The following is a 17,704-nucleotide window of genomic DNA, read 5'->3' on the forward strand; positions in this document are numbered from 1 at the left end:
CATGCGTGGATTTTTAACGGATGGACGTGCCTACAGACGATCGTTTTTTTTCCTATCGGTTAGTTAACCATCAGATAGTTTTAATACAAGTTCCTAGTTTTTTAACCGATGTATAAAAAAAACATGGGGCCCACACACGATCGGTTAGTCTGCTGAAAACGGTCCATCAGACCGTTTTTATCAGACAAACCGATCGTGTGTACGCGGCATTAGTGTAGCAATAAGTTGCTAAATGTTGTCCCTTCATTAAATGTAACCATATTGCTACACTTAGAGGCGCCTCTCTTCTCTTTTATACTCAGTTGTGACATGACGCTACTCTTATATCAAGACATCGCTTGTATATCAAGGGAAGAGGTATTAAAACATTTTGCTTGTCTTGCAAAACGCTCTCAAACCAAGTTACTCTCAAACCAAGGTTTTACTGTATTTGCAAGTTTTTCAGAGTATTTCCGAACGGCTCTGCTCGGCTCCGGCGCCCTCGCACCTCTGGCCAAATGCAGTACTGCATGCCCCATTAGCTTGAATTCTGCTTGTTTTGCGAGACAACACTCGCAAAGCGAGTCAGATTATTTTTGCTCGTTATTCAAACAGCTTGTTAACCACTTAAGCCCCGGACCAATATGCTGCTAAATGCCCAAAGGCGTTTTTACAATTCGGCACTGCGTCGCTTTAACAGACAATTGCGCGGTCGTGCGACGTGGCTCCCTAACAAAATTGGCGTCCTTTTTTCCCCACAAATATAGCTTTCTTTTGGTGGTATTTGATCACCTCTGCGGTTTTTATTTTTTGCGCTATAAACAAAAATAGAGCGACAATTTTGAAAAAAATGCAATATTTTTTACTTTTTGCTATAATAAATATCCCCCAAAAACATATATAACATTTTTTTTTTCCCTCAGTTTAGGCCGATACGTATTCTTCTACCCATTTTTGGTAAAAAAAAATCGCAAGAAGCCTTTATCGATTGGTTTGCGCAAAATTTATAGCGTTTACAAAATAGGGGATAGTTTTTTTTTGTTTTTTTTTTACTACTAATGGCGGCGATCAGCGATTTTTTCCGTGACTGCGACATTATGGCGGACACTTCGGACAATTTTGACACATTTTTGGGACCATGGGCCCAGATTCAGGTAGATTCGCGCAATATTTGCGTGGGCAAAGAGCAAACATTTTTCTCTGCGCCCACGCAAATATTGCGCTTTGCCCGCGATTCACGGAGCAGTTGCTCCGTAAATTGCGCGGGCGATATGCTAAACAGCCGGGCGTAAGGCTGCCTAATGTAAATGATCCCGCCGGGTAGCGGGAATCATTTAAATTAGGCGCACTCCCGCGCCGAGCGAACAGCGCATGCTCCGTCGGGAAACTTTCCCGACGTGCATTGCGGCAAATGACGTCGCAAGGACGTCATTTGCTTCTAAGTGAACGTGAATGGCGTCCAGCGCCATTCACGGTTCACTTACGTAAACAACGTAAAATTTGAACGTCGCGAGCGGGAAGCGCAGCTATACTTTAGCATTGGTTGCGCCTGCTATTAGCAGGAGCAGCCTTATGCTAAAGTCGCCGTACGGAAACTCCGTACCTTGCGTGCGCAGGGCCCGCGCAACTTTTGTGAATCGGTGGTAGTATGCAATTTGCATACTATACGCCGATCACAATGGCCGCGCCCCCTAGCGGCCAACGCAAGAATGCAGTCTGGGATGTGAAGGCATAAGGAGGCTTATGTCTGTCACATCCTAGGCTGCAGTCGGTGTAACGAGGTTCCTGAATCAGGAGCACTCGTTACACCGGAGCAAGTAAGCCCTTGCGCCGCGCAACCTATGGTTGCGCGGGCGCAAGTGCTTCTTGAATCTGGCCCATTGTCTTTTTCACAGCAAAAAATGCATTTAAATTGCATTGTTTATTGTGAAAATGACAGTTGCAGTTTGAGAGTTAACCACAGGGGGCGCTGTAGGAGTTAGGGTTCACCTAGTGTGTGTTTACAACTGTAGGGGGGTGTGGCTGTAGGTCTGACGTCATCGATCGTGTCTCCCTATAAAAGGGATCACTCGATCGATGCAGCCGCCACAGTGAAGCACGGGGAAGCCGTGTTTACATACGGCTCTCCCCGTTCTTCAGCTCAGGGGAGCGATGGCGACGGGGCGGCTATTAACGAATAGCCGCGCCGTCGTCCCGGATCGCTCCCTGCGGGACCCCCGACCCGCGGAAAGGCGGGGACGTACCTGTACGCCCATATGCCTGTACGCGCCATTCTGTGGACGTACATATACATGCGGCGGTCGGGAAGTGGTTAACCGCGTTACTTGTAAATCATGGTTCCACTGTAATCTTTTTATATGGACTATAAACTGAATGACTTATGAATAAATGGTTGTGGAACGAATCATTTGGGTTTCCATTATTTCTAATGGGGAAATTCGCTTTGATATACAAGCGCTTTGGATTACAAGCATGTTTCTGGGATGAATTATGCTCCCAAACCAAGGTTTTACTGTATTTTGGAACCTCCGTGCAGCACAGCGGTGAATTTTTCTTTTTTCTATCAGCACGCACGCACACGCGCGCACGCACCTACACATACATGCTCACCATCCAGAAACATAACAGTGCCATACAACACAGATGCATTAGAGGAAGCAGATAATGAAAGTTTTCTGCTTAGAGGGGAAGAAAAAGTCAAATCTGACCTTTTGTTGTGCCAAAAAATAACAAGCAAAGAACTTTTGGAAAGTTGATTTTTTTTTTTTTTTTTTTCCTAAAGGGCAGAAATGATGATCATTTTCCGTTGAGTGTGAAAATGAATGAAAAACAGCATTTTGGAAAAAGTCCTGAGACAATTAGAGCGAACGCGAGTTATTCTCAAGGAATGCGGGACTACTTAAGGATCGGATGTGGACGGCGCACAAGATTAATTTTTCTCAGAAGAAGAATGTCATTTCATTTCTTTTTTAGGTAACTTTGGGAAATGAAGAATATAAAGTCGTTACATTGTGAAATGCTGCTTGGGGCATGCTGGGACTTTGGGTTCCGTATCAAGCTGGCCGCTAATTCTGTTTTAACCACTTAAGACCCGGACCTTAAAGGACCTGGCCAGTTTTTGCGATTCGGCACTGCGTCGCTTTAACTGACAATTGCGCGGTCGTGCGACGTGGCTCCCAAACAATATTGGCGTCCTTTTTTTTTTCCACAAATAGAGCTTTCTTTTGGTGGTATTTGATCACCTCTGTGGTTTTTATTTTTTGAAAAAAATGCAATATTTTTAACTTTTTGCTATAATAAATATCCCCCAAAAATATACATAAAAAAAAAAATTGTCAGTTTAGGCCGATACGTATTCTTCTACCTATTTTTGGGGGAAAAAAATCGCAATAAGCGTTTATCGATTTATCAATTGGTTTGCGCAAAATAGGGGATAGTTTTATTGCATTTTAATTTTTTTACTACTAATGGCGACGATCAGCGTTTTTTTTCGTGACTCCGACATTATGTCGGACACATCGGACAATTTTGACACATTTTTGGGACCATTGTCATTTTCACAGCAAAAAATGCTATAAAAATGCATTGTTTACTGTGAAAATGACAATTGCAGTTTGGGAGTTAACCACAAGGGGGCGCTGAAGGGGTTAAGTGTGACCTTATCTGTGTTTCTAACTGTAGGGGGTGTGGCTGTAGGTGTGACGTCATTGATTGTGATTCCCTATATCAGGGAACACATGATCGATGACGGTGCCACAGTGAAGAACGGGGAAGCTGTGTTTACACACACCTCTCCCCATTCTTCAGCTCCGGGGACCGATCGCGGGACTCCATCGGCGATCGCGTCCGCGGGTCCCACGGCCGCGGTCACGGAGCTTCGGACCGGGTCGCCGGAAGCGTGCCGCGGGCGCGCGCCTGCGACCCATGGCTGGGCACTTAAAGAGGACGTACCTGTACGTGCATGTGCCCAGCCGTGCCATTCTGCTGACGTATATCTGCAGGAGGCGGTCCTTAAGTGGTTAATCTGCTGTAATGGGAAAATGAAAATTCTTTATAACAGAAACTAAGAAAAAAAAATAGTTTTCACATTTTTGGGTATTTATTGTTTATATAGATATACAGTTGCAATAAAAAGTATGTGAACCCTTTTGGAATGATAGGGATTTCTGCACAAATTGGTCATAAAATGTGATCTGATCTTCATTTAAGTCACAACAATAGACAATCAAAGACTGCTTCAACTAATAACACACAAAGAATTAAATGTTACCATGTTTTTATTGAACACACCATGTAAACATTCACAGTGCAGGTGGAAAAAGTATGTGAACCCTTGGATTTAATAACTGGTTGAACCTCCTTTGGCAGCAATAACTTCAACCAAACGTTTCCTGTAGTTGCAGATCAGACATGCACAACGGTCAGGAGTAATTCTTCACCATTCCTCTTTACACAACTGTTTCAGTTCAGCAATATTCTTGGGATGTCTGGTGTGAATCGCTTTCTTGAGGTCATGCCACAGCATCTCAATCGGGTTGAGGTCAGGTCTCTGACTGGGCCACTCCAGAAGGCGTATTTTCTTCTGTTTAAACCATTCTGTTGTTGATTTACTTCTATGCTTTGGGTTGTTGTCCTGTTGCAACACCCATCTTCTGTTGAGCATCAGCTGGTGGACAGAGGGCCTTAAGTTCTCCTGAAAAATGTCTTGATAAACTTGGGAATTCATTTTTCCTTCGATGATAGCAATCCGTCCAGGCCCTGACGCAGCAAATCAGCCCCAAACCATTATGCCCCCACCACCATACTTCACAGTTGGGATGAGGTTTTGATGTTGGTGTGCTGTACCTCTTTTTCTCCACACATAGTGTTGTGCGTTTCTTCCAAACAACTCAACTTTGGTTTCATCTGTCCACAGAATATCTTGCCAGTACTGCTGTGGAACATCCAGGTCCTTTTGTGCAAACTGTAAACGTGCAGCAATGTTTTTTTTGGACAGCAGTGGCTTCCTCTGTGGTATCCTCTCATGAAATCCATTCTTGTTAAGTGTTTTACGTATCGTAGATTCGCTAACAGGGATGTTGGCATATGCCAGAGACTTTTGTAAGTCTTTAGCTGACACTCTAGGATTCTTCTTCACCTCATTGAGCAGTCAGCGCTGAGCTCTTGCAGTCATCTTTACAGGACGGCCACTCCTAGGGAGAGTAGCAGCAACTTTCTCCATTTATAGACAATTTGTCTTACCGTGTCCACCGTGTCTTACCGTGGACTGATGAACAGCAAGACTTTTGGAGATACTTTTATAACCCTTTCCAGCTTTATGCAAGTCAACAATTCTAGTCTTCTGAGAGCTCTTTTGTGCGAGGCATCATTCACATCAGGCAATGCTTCTTGTGAAAAGCAAACCCAGAACTGGTGTGTGTTTTTTATAGGGCAGGACAGCTGTAACCAACACCTCCAATCTCATCTCATTGATTAGACTCCAGTTGGCTGACACCTCACTCCAATTCGCTCTTGGAGATGTCATTAGTCTAGGGGTTCACATACTTTTTTCACCTGCACTGTGAATAATGGTGTGTTCAATAAAAACATGGTAACATGAAATTCTTTGTGTGTTATTAGTTGAAGCAGACTGTGATTGTCTATTGTTGTGACTTAGGTGAAGATCAGATCACATTTTATGACAAATTTGTACAGAAATCCACATCATTCCAAAAGGGTTCACATACTTTTGATTGCAACTGTATATAAAAAACAATTGTGATTAACCACCTCCTAACCGACATATAAACAAATGATGGCTGACCCCCCCCCCCCCCCCCCCTCCTGTTACTCTCTTTCTCACCATAGATAGATTTATGCATTGCATGAATCTATCTATAGTCGCCGCTGCCGCCCCCTATTCATGTGCCCGACCCCTTTGTTGGGGCGCTGGGCATATGAATTATAGTGGCGGGTGTGTTTTCGAAGCGCCTGATTAGAGCCATATGCTCTAATAGGCTTCCTGATTAGAGCCTGGGTAAGTGCTGAGCAGACGGCGATCGGGCGGGGGGCCCACTCACACTGGCAGCATTTGGCACAGTGGCAGCATTTGATGGTTAGAGATTTGCACTGAGCACCGACGCATGGTTAGAGATTTGCACTGAGCACCGATGCATGGTTATAGTTTTGCACTGAGCACCGATGCATGGTTAGAGATTTGCACTGAGCACCGATGCATGGTTATAGTTTTGCACTGAGCACCGATGCATGGTTAGAGGTTTGCACTGAGCACCGATGCATGGTTAGAGGTTTGCACTGAGCAATGATGCATGGTTAGAGATTAGCACTGAGTATTGATGATGGTTATAGTTTTGCACTGAGCACGGATGCATGGTTAGAGATTTGCACTGAGCACCGATGCATGGTTAGAGATTTGCACTGAGCACCGATGCATGGTTAGAGATTTGCACTGAGCACCGATGCATAGTTAGAGATTTGCACTGAGCACTGATGCATGGTTAGAGATTTGCACTGAGTAACGATGCATGGTTAGAGATTTGCACTGAGCACTGATGCATGGTTAGAGATTTGCACTGAGCACCGATGCATGGTTAGAGATTTGCACTGAGCACGGATGCATGGTTAGAGATTTGCATTGAGCACTGATGCATGGTTAGAGATGTGCACTGAGCACCGATGCATGGTTAGAGATTTGCACTGAGCACCGATGCATGGTTAGAGATTTGCACTGAGCACCGATGCATGGTTAGAGATTTGCACTGAGCACCGATGCATGGTTAGAGATTTGCACTGAGCACCGATGCATGGTTAGAGATTTGCACTGAGCACCGATGCATGGTTAGAGATTTGCACTGAGCACCGATGCATAGTTAGAGATTTGCACTGACGCATGGTTATAGTTTTGCACTGAGCACCGATGCATGGTTAGAGATTTGCATTGAGCACGGATGATGGTTAGAGATTTGCACTGAGCACCGATGCATGGTTAGAGATTTGCACTGAGCACCGATGCATGGTTAGAGATTTGCATTGAGCACGGATGATGGTTAGAGATTTGCACTGAGCACCGATGATGGTTAGAGATTTGCACTGAGCACCGATGATGGTTAGAGATTTGCACTGAGCACCGATGCATGGTTAGAGATTTGCACTGAGCACCGATGCATGGTTAGAGATTTGCACTGAGCACCGATGCATGGTTAGAGATTTGCACTGAGCACCGATGCATAGTTAGAGATTTGCACTGACGCATGGTTATAGTTTTGCACTGAGCACCGATGCATGGTTAGAGATTTGCATTGAGCACGGATGATGGTTAGAGATTTGCACTGAGCACCGATGCATGGTTAGAGATTTGCACTGAGCACCGATGCATGGTTAGAGATTTGCATTGAGCACGGATGATGGTTAGAGATTTGCACTGAGCACCGATGATGGTTAGAGATTTGCACTGAGCACCGATGATGGTTAGAGATTTGCACTGAGCACCGATGCATGGTTAGAGATTTGCACTGAGCACGGATGATGGTTAGAGATTTGCACTGAGCACCGATGCATGGTTAGAGATTTGCACTGAGCACCGATGCATGGTTAGAGATTTGCACTGAGCACTGACGCATGGTTAGAGATTTGCACTGAGCACCGATGCATGGTTAGAGATTTGCACTGAGCACGGATGATGGTTAGAGATTTGCACTGAGCACCGATGCATGGTTAGAGATTTGCACTGAGCACCGATGCATGGTTAGAGATTTGCACTGAGCACCGATGCATGGTTATATCCATATACTGGGGTAGATTCAGGTACAGCTGCGCGCTCCTTACGGAGGCGCAGTGTACCCTTTTTACCCTGCGCCTACGCAAATTATTTGCGCTACGCTTCATTCATGAAGCAGTAGCCACGTAATTTGCGTGGGCGCTCCTCAAAAATGCCCTGCGTAAGGGCGCCTTATGTAAATGATCCCGTAGGGGGCGGGAATCATTTAAATTAGGCGCGTTCCCGCGCCGAGCGTAGAGCGCATGCTCCGTCGGGAAACTTTCCCGACGTGCATTGCGGTGAATGATGTCGCAAGGACGTCATTTGCTTCAAAGTGAACGTGAATGGCGTCCAGTGCCATTCACGATTCACTTACGCAAACGACGTAAAATTTAAACCTTGCGACGCGGGAACGACGGTTATCCTTAGCATTGGCTGCCCCTGCTTTTAGCATGTGCAGCCTTACGCGAAACCCGACGTACGCAAACGACGTGAACTGCGTACGCAGGGCTCGCGTAACGTTGTGAATTGGCGTTAGTATGCAGTTTGCATACTATACGCTGACCACAACGGGAACGCCACCTAGCGGCCTGCGTAAGAATGCAGCCTAAGATATGAGGGCATATGAGAGCCTTATGCCACGCATATCTTAGGCTGCAGTCGGCGTAACAAGCTCTCTGAATCAGGAGAAGTCGTTACGCCGGCGCAAGTAAGCAATTGCGCTGCGTAACTATGGTTACGCAGACGCAATTGCTTCTTGAATCTGGGCCACTGTGATCTCAATTTTTTTTCCCAGGGTTCCTCCAAGGTAAAAAGGCTATGAAAGGCTACACTTCAATGCCATACTTTGAATAATGAAATGTTTCTGCCGTCCTCTGCGTTAGTCATAAATCATCCTGATATATTTACCTTGTTTGCCCTGCATGTCATTATTTGTCTCTATATAGGAAAGACAATTACTTCTCCATGATCCGTTGTGACTGCGCAGAATGGAAACTCGCTGCCGGATTGTACAGCGCAGAGAGGACTTCTGGTCTGCAGACGAGCCGCCGCGGGCAATGCTGATATGGCAGATTTTCTTCCTCAAGGAATGCCATAAAGGTTCGAAGTCTTATTATCTTCACTTTTATATCATTACTTTTGGCAGCTTAGGCTTTGCTCTTATCTCCAGAACGCTTGTTTGGACGCCAAGAGCCTTTCCCCTCCTCAATTATCAAATGATGTAACGCTACAGACCTCTCATAGAACAGCCTTCTCCAGGAATGAGCGACATTTAAAGTTTTGATTTTTTTGCAACAACATTGACATTTTGGTGAAATGCATCGGAGTCAACGGGGACGGTGAAATGAAAGCGGTGTTAAACCCCCGAAGCAAACATTTATCACGTTTATCATCTTCTAGAAGCCCATTTTTGAGGTCAGGCACTGATATTGGACGACGAGGCCTGGCTCGCAGGCTCCGCTCTAATTCATCCCAAAGGTGTTCTATCAGGTTGGGGTCAGGACTCTGTGCAGGCCAGTCAAGTTCCTCCACCCCAAACTTGTTTATTCATGTCTTTATGGACCTTTGGTGGAAAAGGAATTATGAAAAGTGCTGCCCTAGGCCTGGGCCTTGTTGGCCTAGGCCAGGATACAGCTTTGTATATAGCACTAAGTAAAAAGCAAACTAATAAATCCCCAATCTATTAAAAATAAAATATATTAAACCCCCAGCTGCAGCTCAAATCGTGCCTCATCTCTTGTGCACTTCAACCAACAAGTATACTGTAACAAGAAAGCTACTTCCTTAGGACGTCCACCATGTGTGCAACGCGTAGAGTAGCAGTGTCTGATGTCACATCTGGCCACGTCCGGTAACATCTCTTGCTATCAGTGGAATGCACACTGGCTTCGCTGAGTGGGGCGGCGGCATTTGTGGGTTATACTGTATGCTTGATATACTAGGTGCCGTTGAACAGGCACTTTTTAGGTTGAGGTTATGTTTATTTGAGTATAACGTATGATTTAGGTGGAAGATGAGTTAAAGGGGTTGTAAAGGTACAATGGCCCAGATTCACAAAGGAGATACGCCGTCGTATCTCTCAGAGTATCTATGCGGCTGATTCATAGAATCAGTTACGCATAAATAGCCCTAAGATCCGACAGGTGTAATTGTTTTACACTGTCGGATCTTAGGATGCAGTACCGCGGCCGCCGCTGGGGGGAGTTTGCGTCGTAAACCAGCGTCGGGTATGCAAATTAGTAGTTACGGCGATCCACAACTTTTTTTGCGTTCGATACGTCGCCGCTAGTCTAGTTTCCCGTCGCAAAGTAAGTCGTCGTTTTGGGTGCCCTAACTTTACACAGCACACGTATGTGCTGTATAAAGTATGGCCGTCGTTCCCGCGTCGAAATTTAAAAATTAACGTCATTTGCATAAGCCGCCCGGGAATACGGAATTACGCTACGCGCGTCGCCGTTCAAAAAATGATGTCACGTCGCGCAAAGCACGGCGGGTAATTCAAAAGGGAGCATGCGCAGTAGGTCCGGCGCGGGAGCACACGCCCCTTTGAATTACGCGGGCTTACGCCGGAGGCCGCCGGCGTAGTTTTCATCGCAAGTGCTTTGTGAATCAGGCACTTGCAATGAAAACTTGCGGCGGTGTAACGTATCTACGATACGTTACACCGCCGCACTTCTACCTGAATCTGGTCCAATATTTTTTTTCCTAAATAGCTTCCTTTACCTTAGTGCAGTCCTCCTTCACTTACCTTATTTCTTCGGAGAAATCCTCACTTCCTGTTCTTCTGTCTGTAACTCCACACAGTAATGCGAGGCTTTCTCCCTGGTGTGGAATGTCGTGCTCGCCCCCCTCCCTTGGACTACAGGAGAGTCAGGAAGCTCTTTACATTGCAGATAGAGAAAGGAGCTGTGTGTTAGTGGGCGTCCTGACTCTCCTGTAGTCCAAGGGAGGGGGCGAGCATGACACTCCACACCAGGGAGAAAGCCTTGCATTACTGTGTGGAGTTACAGACAGAAGAACAGGAAGTGAGGATTTCTCAGAAGAAATAAGGACATTTAAAAGCAAAATGGAAGGATGAGGTAAGTGAAGGAGGACTGCACTAAGGTAAAGGAAGATATTTAGGACAAAAAAAATTACCTTTACAACCCCTTTGTGTAGAGCGGCAGTCTCTTGTTACACTATACATATTTATATAGCGCCGATGATTTACGCATTGCCTTACACACTGTACATGTATAATGGAGTTTTGGAGTGTTCCCTGTGACATGGAACATTGCCAGTTTCACCTTGCTCCCAGCCTGATTGTGCGACAATCATTAACCGGTAAAGTCTAGACACCGGTGATTACCATTCAAAACAATATTTGCAAAACCATTTCTGCATAGTCTGGTATGATATGCCTGTTGATTTTGTTAGGTGAATGATTTTCAGAAGGTGGAATTTTATCTTACCACAAATCATTGTTTCTGACTTTATATTGTGTGCAATCTGAATTTATAGTACCTTAACCACTTGCTTACTGGGCACATAAACCCCCTTCGTTCTCAGGCGAAATTTCAGTTTACGGCACTGCGTCGCTTTAACTGACATTTGCGTGGTCGTGCGACGTGGCTCCCAAACAAAATTGACGTCCTTTTTTCCCCACAAATAGAGCTTTCTTTTGGTGGTATTTGATCACCTCTTCGGTTTTTATTTTTTGCGCTATAAACAAAAAAAGAGCGACAATTTAAAAAAATATATATATTTTTTACTTGTTGCTATAATAAATATCCCAATTTTTTTTTTTTTTTTAATATTTTTTTCTCAGTTAAGGCCGATACGTATTTTTCAACGTATTTTTGTAAAACAAATAAAAAAATCGCAATAAGCGACCGGTTTGCGCAAAAGTTATAGCGCCTACAAAATGGGGAACAGAATTATGATTTTTTTTATTATTTTTTTTTTTACTAGTAATGGCGACGATCTGCGATTTTTATTGGGACTGCGATATTGCGACGGACGTATTGGACACTTTTGACACAAATTTGGGACCATTCACATTTATACAGCGATCAGTGCTATAAAAATGCACTAATTACTGTATAAATGTGACTGGCAGGGAAGGGGTTAACACTAGGGGGTGAGGAAGGGGTTAAATGTGTATCCTGGGTGTGTTCTAACTGTGTGGGGGGTGACTGGGGGAGGTGACCGATGCTGTGTCCCTATGTACAAGAGACACAGATCGGTCTCCTCTCCTCTGACAGCACGTGGAGCTCTGTGTTTACACCCCATCATTACACACAGAGCTCCACGCCCCTGCTGTGTTCCCGACGATCGCGTGTACCCGGCGGACATCGCGGCTGCCAGGCACGCGCATCGGCTCTTCAGCGATGCGCCGGGACAGTGTTTACCCGCTGCGCGCCCCACAGAGGCGCGCGCGGGTAATGCACTTCAAATGACGTCCAAAGACGTCCAGTTGGCACCTGAGAGCCGCGCTGTTGACGTCTTTTGTCAATAGCGCGGGTCTCAAGTGGTTAAAGGGAACCTCTCAAGTCAGAATTTTGGGAGATGCCAATGCTGAGTGGTTTTTAACCACTTGCTTACTGGGCACTTATACCCCCTTCCTGCCCAGGCCAATTTACAGCTTTCGGCGTTGTCACACTTTAACTGCTTGCCGACCAGCCGCCGCAGTTATACGGCAGCAGGTCGGCTCTGCTGGGCGAGAGCACGTAGCTATACGTCACCTCGCCCAGCAGCCAATAGGGGCACGCCCCCGACTCTTGTGCGCGTGCCCGGCAGGGGCGATCGCCGACGGGCAACCGCAATCGCTCGTTACAGAGCTCCCGGTCCTGTCAGGGGGAGAAATGCCTGACCGTCTGTTCATACAATGTATGAACAGCGATCAGTCATTTCCCCTAGTGAGGCCACCCCCCCTACAGTTAGAACACACCCAGGGAACATACTTAACCCCTTCCCCGCCCCCTAGTGTTAACCCCTTCCCTGCCAGTGGCATCTTTATAGTAATCCAATGCATTTTTATAGCACTGATCGCTATACAAATTTTTTTATTTTAATTCTGCACTGATTGTCTTTGAAATTGCCCCTGCCCCCTATTAAATCCAATCTGGGGACAAAACCAGGGACAGACTTGGTCGGGGGACAGTGTCCTCAATCAGGGGACTGTCCCCTGAAACTGGGGATGTCTGGTCACCCTACCATAGAGTGATATTACCCCCAGCTGACCATCAGATCCCCCCCCCCTTGTCCTCCCCCAGCACTGCCAGCTTCCCTCCTCTCCCTATTTCTTTCAACCAAAATCCTCAGTACAGGCATACCCCGCTTTAAGTACACTCACTTTACATACACTCGCTAGTAAGGACATACCCCCGAGTGTATGTAAAGTGCCTTACAAGTACTGTACAGACATTTTTCAGCCGCAGTAGAAGGAGCTGAAGCTTCGGGAGCATAGCCCGCCCTGTCCCAGTGTGCCCCTGACACCCCCACTTCAGCCCCTGAGACCTCAACTACAGCTCTTGACACCCCAAATACAGCCCCTGACCCCGTACTACACCCTAGAAGTGAAAAAAGGTATTGTTTCACGTTAAGTACATTTTCGTTTTACATACATGCTCTGGTCCCATTGTGTACTTAAAAGTGGGGTATGCCTGTACAATGCCCGTAATGCTTTTAATCCAGCCCTGGTCCATGACTCTCAATGGCACCTCTTCCAGAGGTGGGAAACAGTGATCCAGCATTGGGCCCCCCACGACCCACCCCTCATGACCCACCCAGCATTGTGGCATTATTGGGCCTATGCAGTTTTCTGGAGCCAGAGAGGATCCTACTGCTCAACATTCGATGGGAAGGGTCCAAGATACTGCCTGCCAAAGAAGCATCTTTCCACTCTGCAGTCCAGAACAAAGAAGACTTGGGACACAGCATGATACCTGACCATGGATTCAGGTAAGGTAAAGAGGTCATCTGCCAGCCCCTATGTAATGACTGGTGCTCTCAATTTCAATTTGTTACTAGAACCAGAGGCGTTGCTAGGGGGTTCGGGGGGTGCGGTCCGCACCGGGTGACACCCGCTAGAGGGGTGACACCATCCCGTTTTTTGTTTTTTTTAGCTGACATGCCCAGCCTGCCCTGTGCAATCCCAGCCTTCCCTGTACCACCCCAGCCTGCTCTGTGCCACCCCAGCCTGCCCTGTACCACCCCAAACAGCCCTGTACCACCCCAGCCTGCCCTGTGCCACCACAGCCTGCCCTGTACCACCCAAACTTTCCCATGCCACCCCAACTTGCCCTGTGCCACCCTAACTTGCCCTGTACCACCCCAATCTGCCCTATGCCACCATAACTTGCCCTATACCACCCCAACCTGCCCAATGCCACCCTAACTTGCCCTGTACCACCCCAACCTTTCCCATGCCACCCCATCTTGCCCTATGCCACCCTAACTTGCACTATACCACCCCAACCTGCCATGTACCACCCTAACTTGCCCTATACCACCCCAACCTGCCCTATGCAACCCTAACTTGCCCTATACCACCCCAAACTACCCTATATCACCCCAACATGCCCTATACCACCTTAACCTGTCCTATACCACCCCACTACACCAACCTGCCACTATACCACTCTATACTACCCTAACCTGCCACTATACTGCCCTATACTATCATTTACAGGGGCTGGTTTGGGGTGCGCCCCATGCCCGTGCGCTGCCTGCTTGGTGCTGGGCAGCCTAGACAGGGGGGGGGGGGGGTGACACCATGTTTTACCGCACCGGGTGACACCAACCCTAGTGACGCCACTGACTAGGACAACTATGTCAACAACCACAAAACACAGCCAGTCCGCCCAATATATATATATATATATATATATATATATATATATAGGCCCAGATTCTCAAAGGCGTTACGACGGCGCAACACCATTTGCGCCGTCGTAACTTCTCATCTGGCCCCAGGTATCTATGCGACTGATTCTTAGAATCAGTTACGCATAGATACCCATTAGATCTGACAGGCGTAAGGCTCTTACGCTGTCAGATCTTAAAAGCAATTTTTTTTCCCGCCACTAGGTGTCGCATCGTCGTTTTCCCCGTCGTCTATGCAAATGAGGTAATTACGCAAGATTCCCGAACATACACGAGGTCGACGCTGAGAATTTACGTTGTTTCCGTAGCGTACGCGACGCGTAAGGTTGCCCCTGCTATTAGGAGGGGCAACCAATGTTAAGTATGGCCGTCGTCCCCGCGTCGAATTTAAAAAAAATGACGTCGTTTGCGTAAGACGTCCGTGAATGTCGCTGGATGCCATTTACGTAAACGCCTAAGCAAATGACGTCGGGGGCGACGTCATTTAGCGCAATGCACGTCGGGTAATTGACCCGACGGAGCATGCGCAGTACGCTCGGCGCAGGAGCGCGCCTAATTTAAACGGTGCCCGCCCCATTTGAATTGGGCGGGCTTGCGCCGAGCGATTTAACGATACACCGCCGCAAGTTTACAGGTAAGTGTTCTGAGAATCAGGCTGTAAACCTGCGGCGGTGTAACGTAAATCGCATACGTTACGCTGCCCAGGAGCAACGTAAATGTATGAGAATCTGGCCCATACAGTACACTATACGCAAGTTATTATTTCACCCAGAGCCTGTAAAAAATTCTTTAACGCCCAGTTGCACAACTGCAAGATGATCGTAATTCTGGCCTCATTACCCGTGCTGTATCAAAGCTGGAAGAACCAAGCCTTGAAAGGCATAAGCTGGCTCAGAGGGTTTAATCTCAGAAATAGTGGAGGCGAGCCAGAAACATTTCATCTCATCCTCCGTCTCATTCCAGACATTTTCCCTCTGTTTTCCCATGCAAAAGGAGCGCAATTACTTAGGGAGGTGTTTTTATATCTGTAACGAGAAGATATGCGCCGGGCCAAGCTGGCTCCGAGCTTCTGAGCAGCAGGTGAATACCTAGTTCCAAGACTGGAGTGGGGAAAAATAAATCAGTTTTTAGGCTGCATTCACACCTGAGCGACAAAACGCCCGACGCCGGACGCTTCTGTCGCTCGAGGGGAGAATTCCCATTGCTGTCTATGGAGATGGTTCACATCTCATAGACGCCGAACGCCTGTCGCCTGAAAAAAAGTCCCGGACCCTTTTTTTCAGGCGACATAGGCGTTTTCCCATTGACAGCAATGGGAAGACTTTGAGATAAAAAAAAAAAAAAAAGTGAAAGTTTTGTACTCGCGGCAAAATACGCCGCTACACGCGAACGCGGCTGTCGCTCAGATGTGAATGGGGTCTTAGTTTTGTAGAGGAGATGGCAACCCCAACCCAGTCTGAATGCTTCCACCAGACTAGCCTCATGTACAAAAGCGGAGTGATTCCCAAAACTCATGACGGATACTTCTGCGATGTGCATCGACGTCACGTCACACACACCGTGCGTGCGACGTCATTTTGAGCGTCGTCACGCCGGTAGTGTAATCCATCTAGTGGGAGGTGTTTCTGGTGCCTGACGCCGAATGACGTCGTCATTTGGGTAGCGGCGCTAAACGTGAGAAACGTGAGAAAAAATATTAATAACAATTAGTGCTGTCAAGCGATTAAAATTTTTAATCGCGATTAATCGCATTAATGTCATAGTTAACTCACGATCAATCGCGCTATTAAGGAGGTTCACCCTTTAAAACATTTTTTTTTTTTTCTTTTTTTTTTTTTTATAATATTAAATTGTGTTTTTTTATTTTTTTACATTTTGATCACTTTTATTGCTGTCACAAGGAATGTAAACATCCCTTGTGACAGTAATAGGTGGTGACAGGTACTCTTTATGGAGGGATCGGGGGTCTAAAAGACCTCCGAGCCCTCCTTTGCACTTCAAAGTATTCAGATCGCCGAAAACGGCGATTCTGAATACTGTGTACTTTTTTAAATCCGGCGCCATTGGGAGGCCCGGTCAGAGCGGCGAAAGGCGGCGGGAGGGGGGGGATGTCCCCTCCCGCTCCTCCGGCATAACAACCGAGCGGCTTTTAGCCGCATCGGTTGTTATGTTTGGATAGCCGATCGCCCGCTCTAAACAACGATACCGGGATGATGCCCATCATCCCGGTATAACCCCCGAGCGCCGCCTTGTTAATCGCGCGATAAAAAAATTGACGGCGTTAACATGGGTTTGCGTTAACGCCGTTAATAGCACGTTTAACTGACAGCACTAATAAAAATGCAATAAAACTATCCCCTATTTTGTAAACGCTATGGGGCAGATCCACGGAGCGAGTACGCCGGCGTATCTACTGATACGCCGGAGTACTTTCAAATTACCCGCGTCGTATCTTTGGTTTGAATCCTCAAAACAAGATACGACGGCTTCTGGGTTAGACCCGACAGGTGTACGTCTTTGTACGCCTTCGGATCTAAGATGCAATTCTTCGGCGTCCGCTGGGTGGCATTCACGTAGTTTTCCCGCATCGGGTACGCAAATTAGCTATTTCCGACGATCCACGAACGTACGAGCGGCCGTCCCATTTTTTACGGCGTCTCTAGTCGGCTTTTTCCGGCGTATAGTTAAAGCTGGTATTTTGTCGCGTATAGTTAAACCTGCTATGTTAAGTATGGCCGTCATTCCCGCGTTTAATTAGAATTTTTTTTTTTCGTTTGCGTAAGTCGTCCGTGAATCGGGATGGACGTAATTCACGTCTATGTTAAAAAAAATAATGACGTCCTTGTGACGTCATTTAGCGCAATGCACGGCGGGAAATTTAGGGACGGCGCATGCGCAGTTCATTCGGCGCGGGGACGCGCTTCATTTAAATGAAACACGCCCCCTAATCGCCGATTTGAATTCCGCGCTCTCACGCCGCCAGAGATAGACTACGCCGCCGTAACTTACGGCGCAAAATCTTTAAAGCGGTGGTTCCCCCTTAAAAACAACTTTTTTTTATTCCACTGCCCCCCCACATTCCATCACGATTAAGGCACATAT

This window comes from Rana temporaria, chromosome 6, assembly GCF_905171775.1.
Source record: "Rana temporaria chromosome 6, aRanTem1.1, whole genome shotgun sequence".
Classification (NCBI taxonomy): Eukaryota; Metazoa; Chordata; class Amphibia; order Anura; family Ranidae; genus Rana; species Rana temporaria.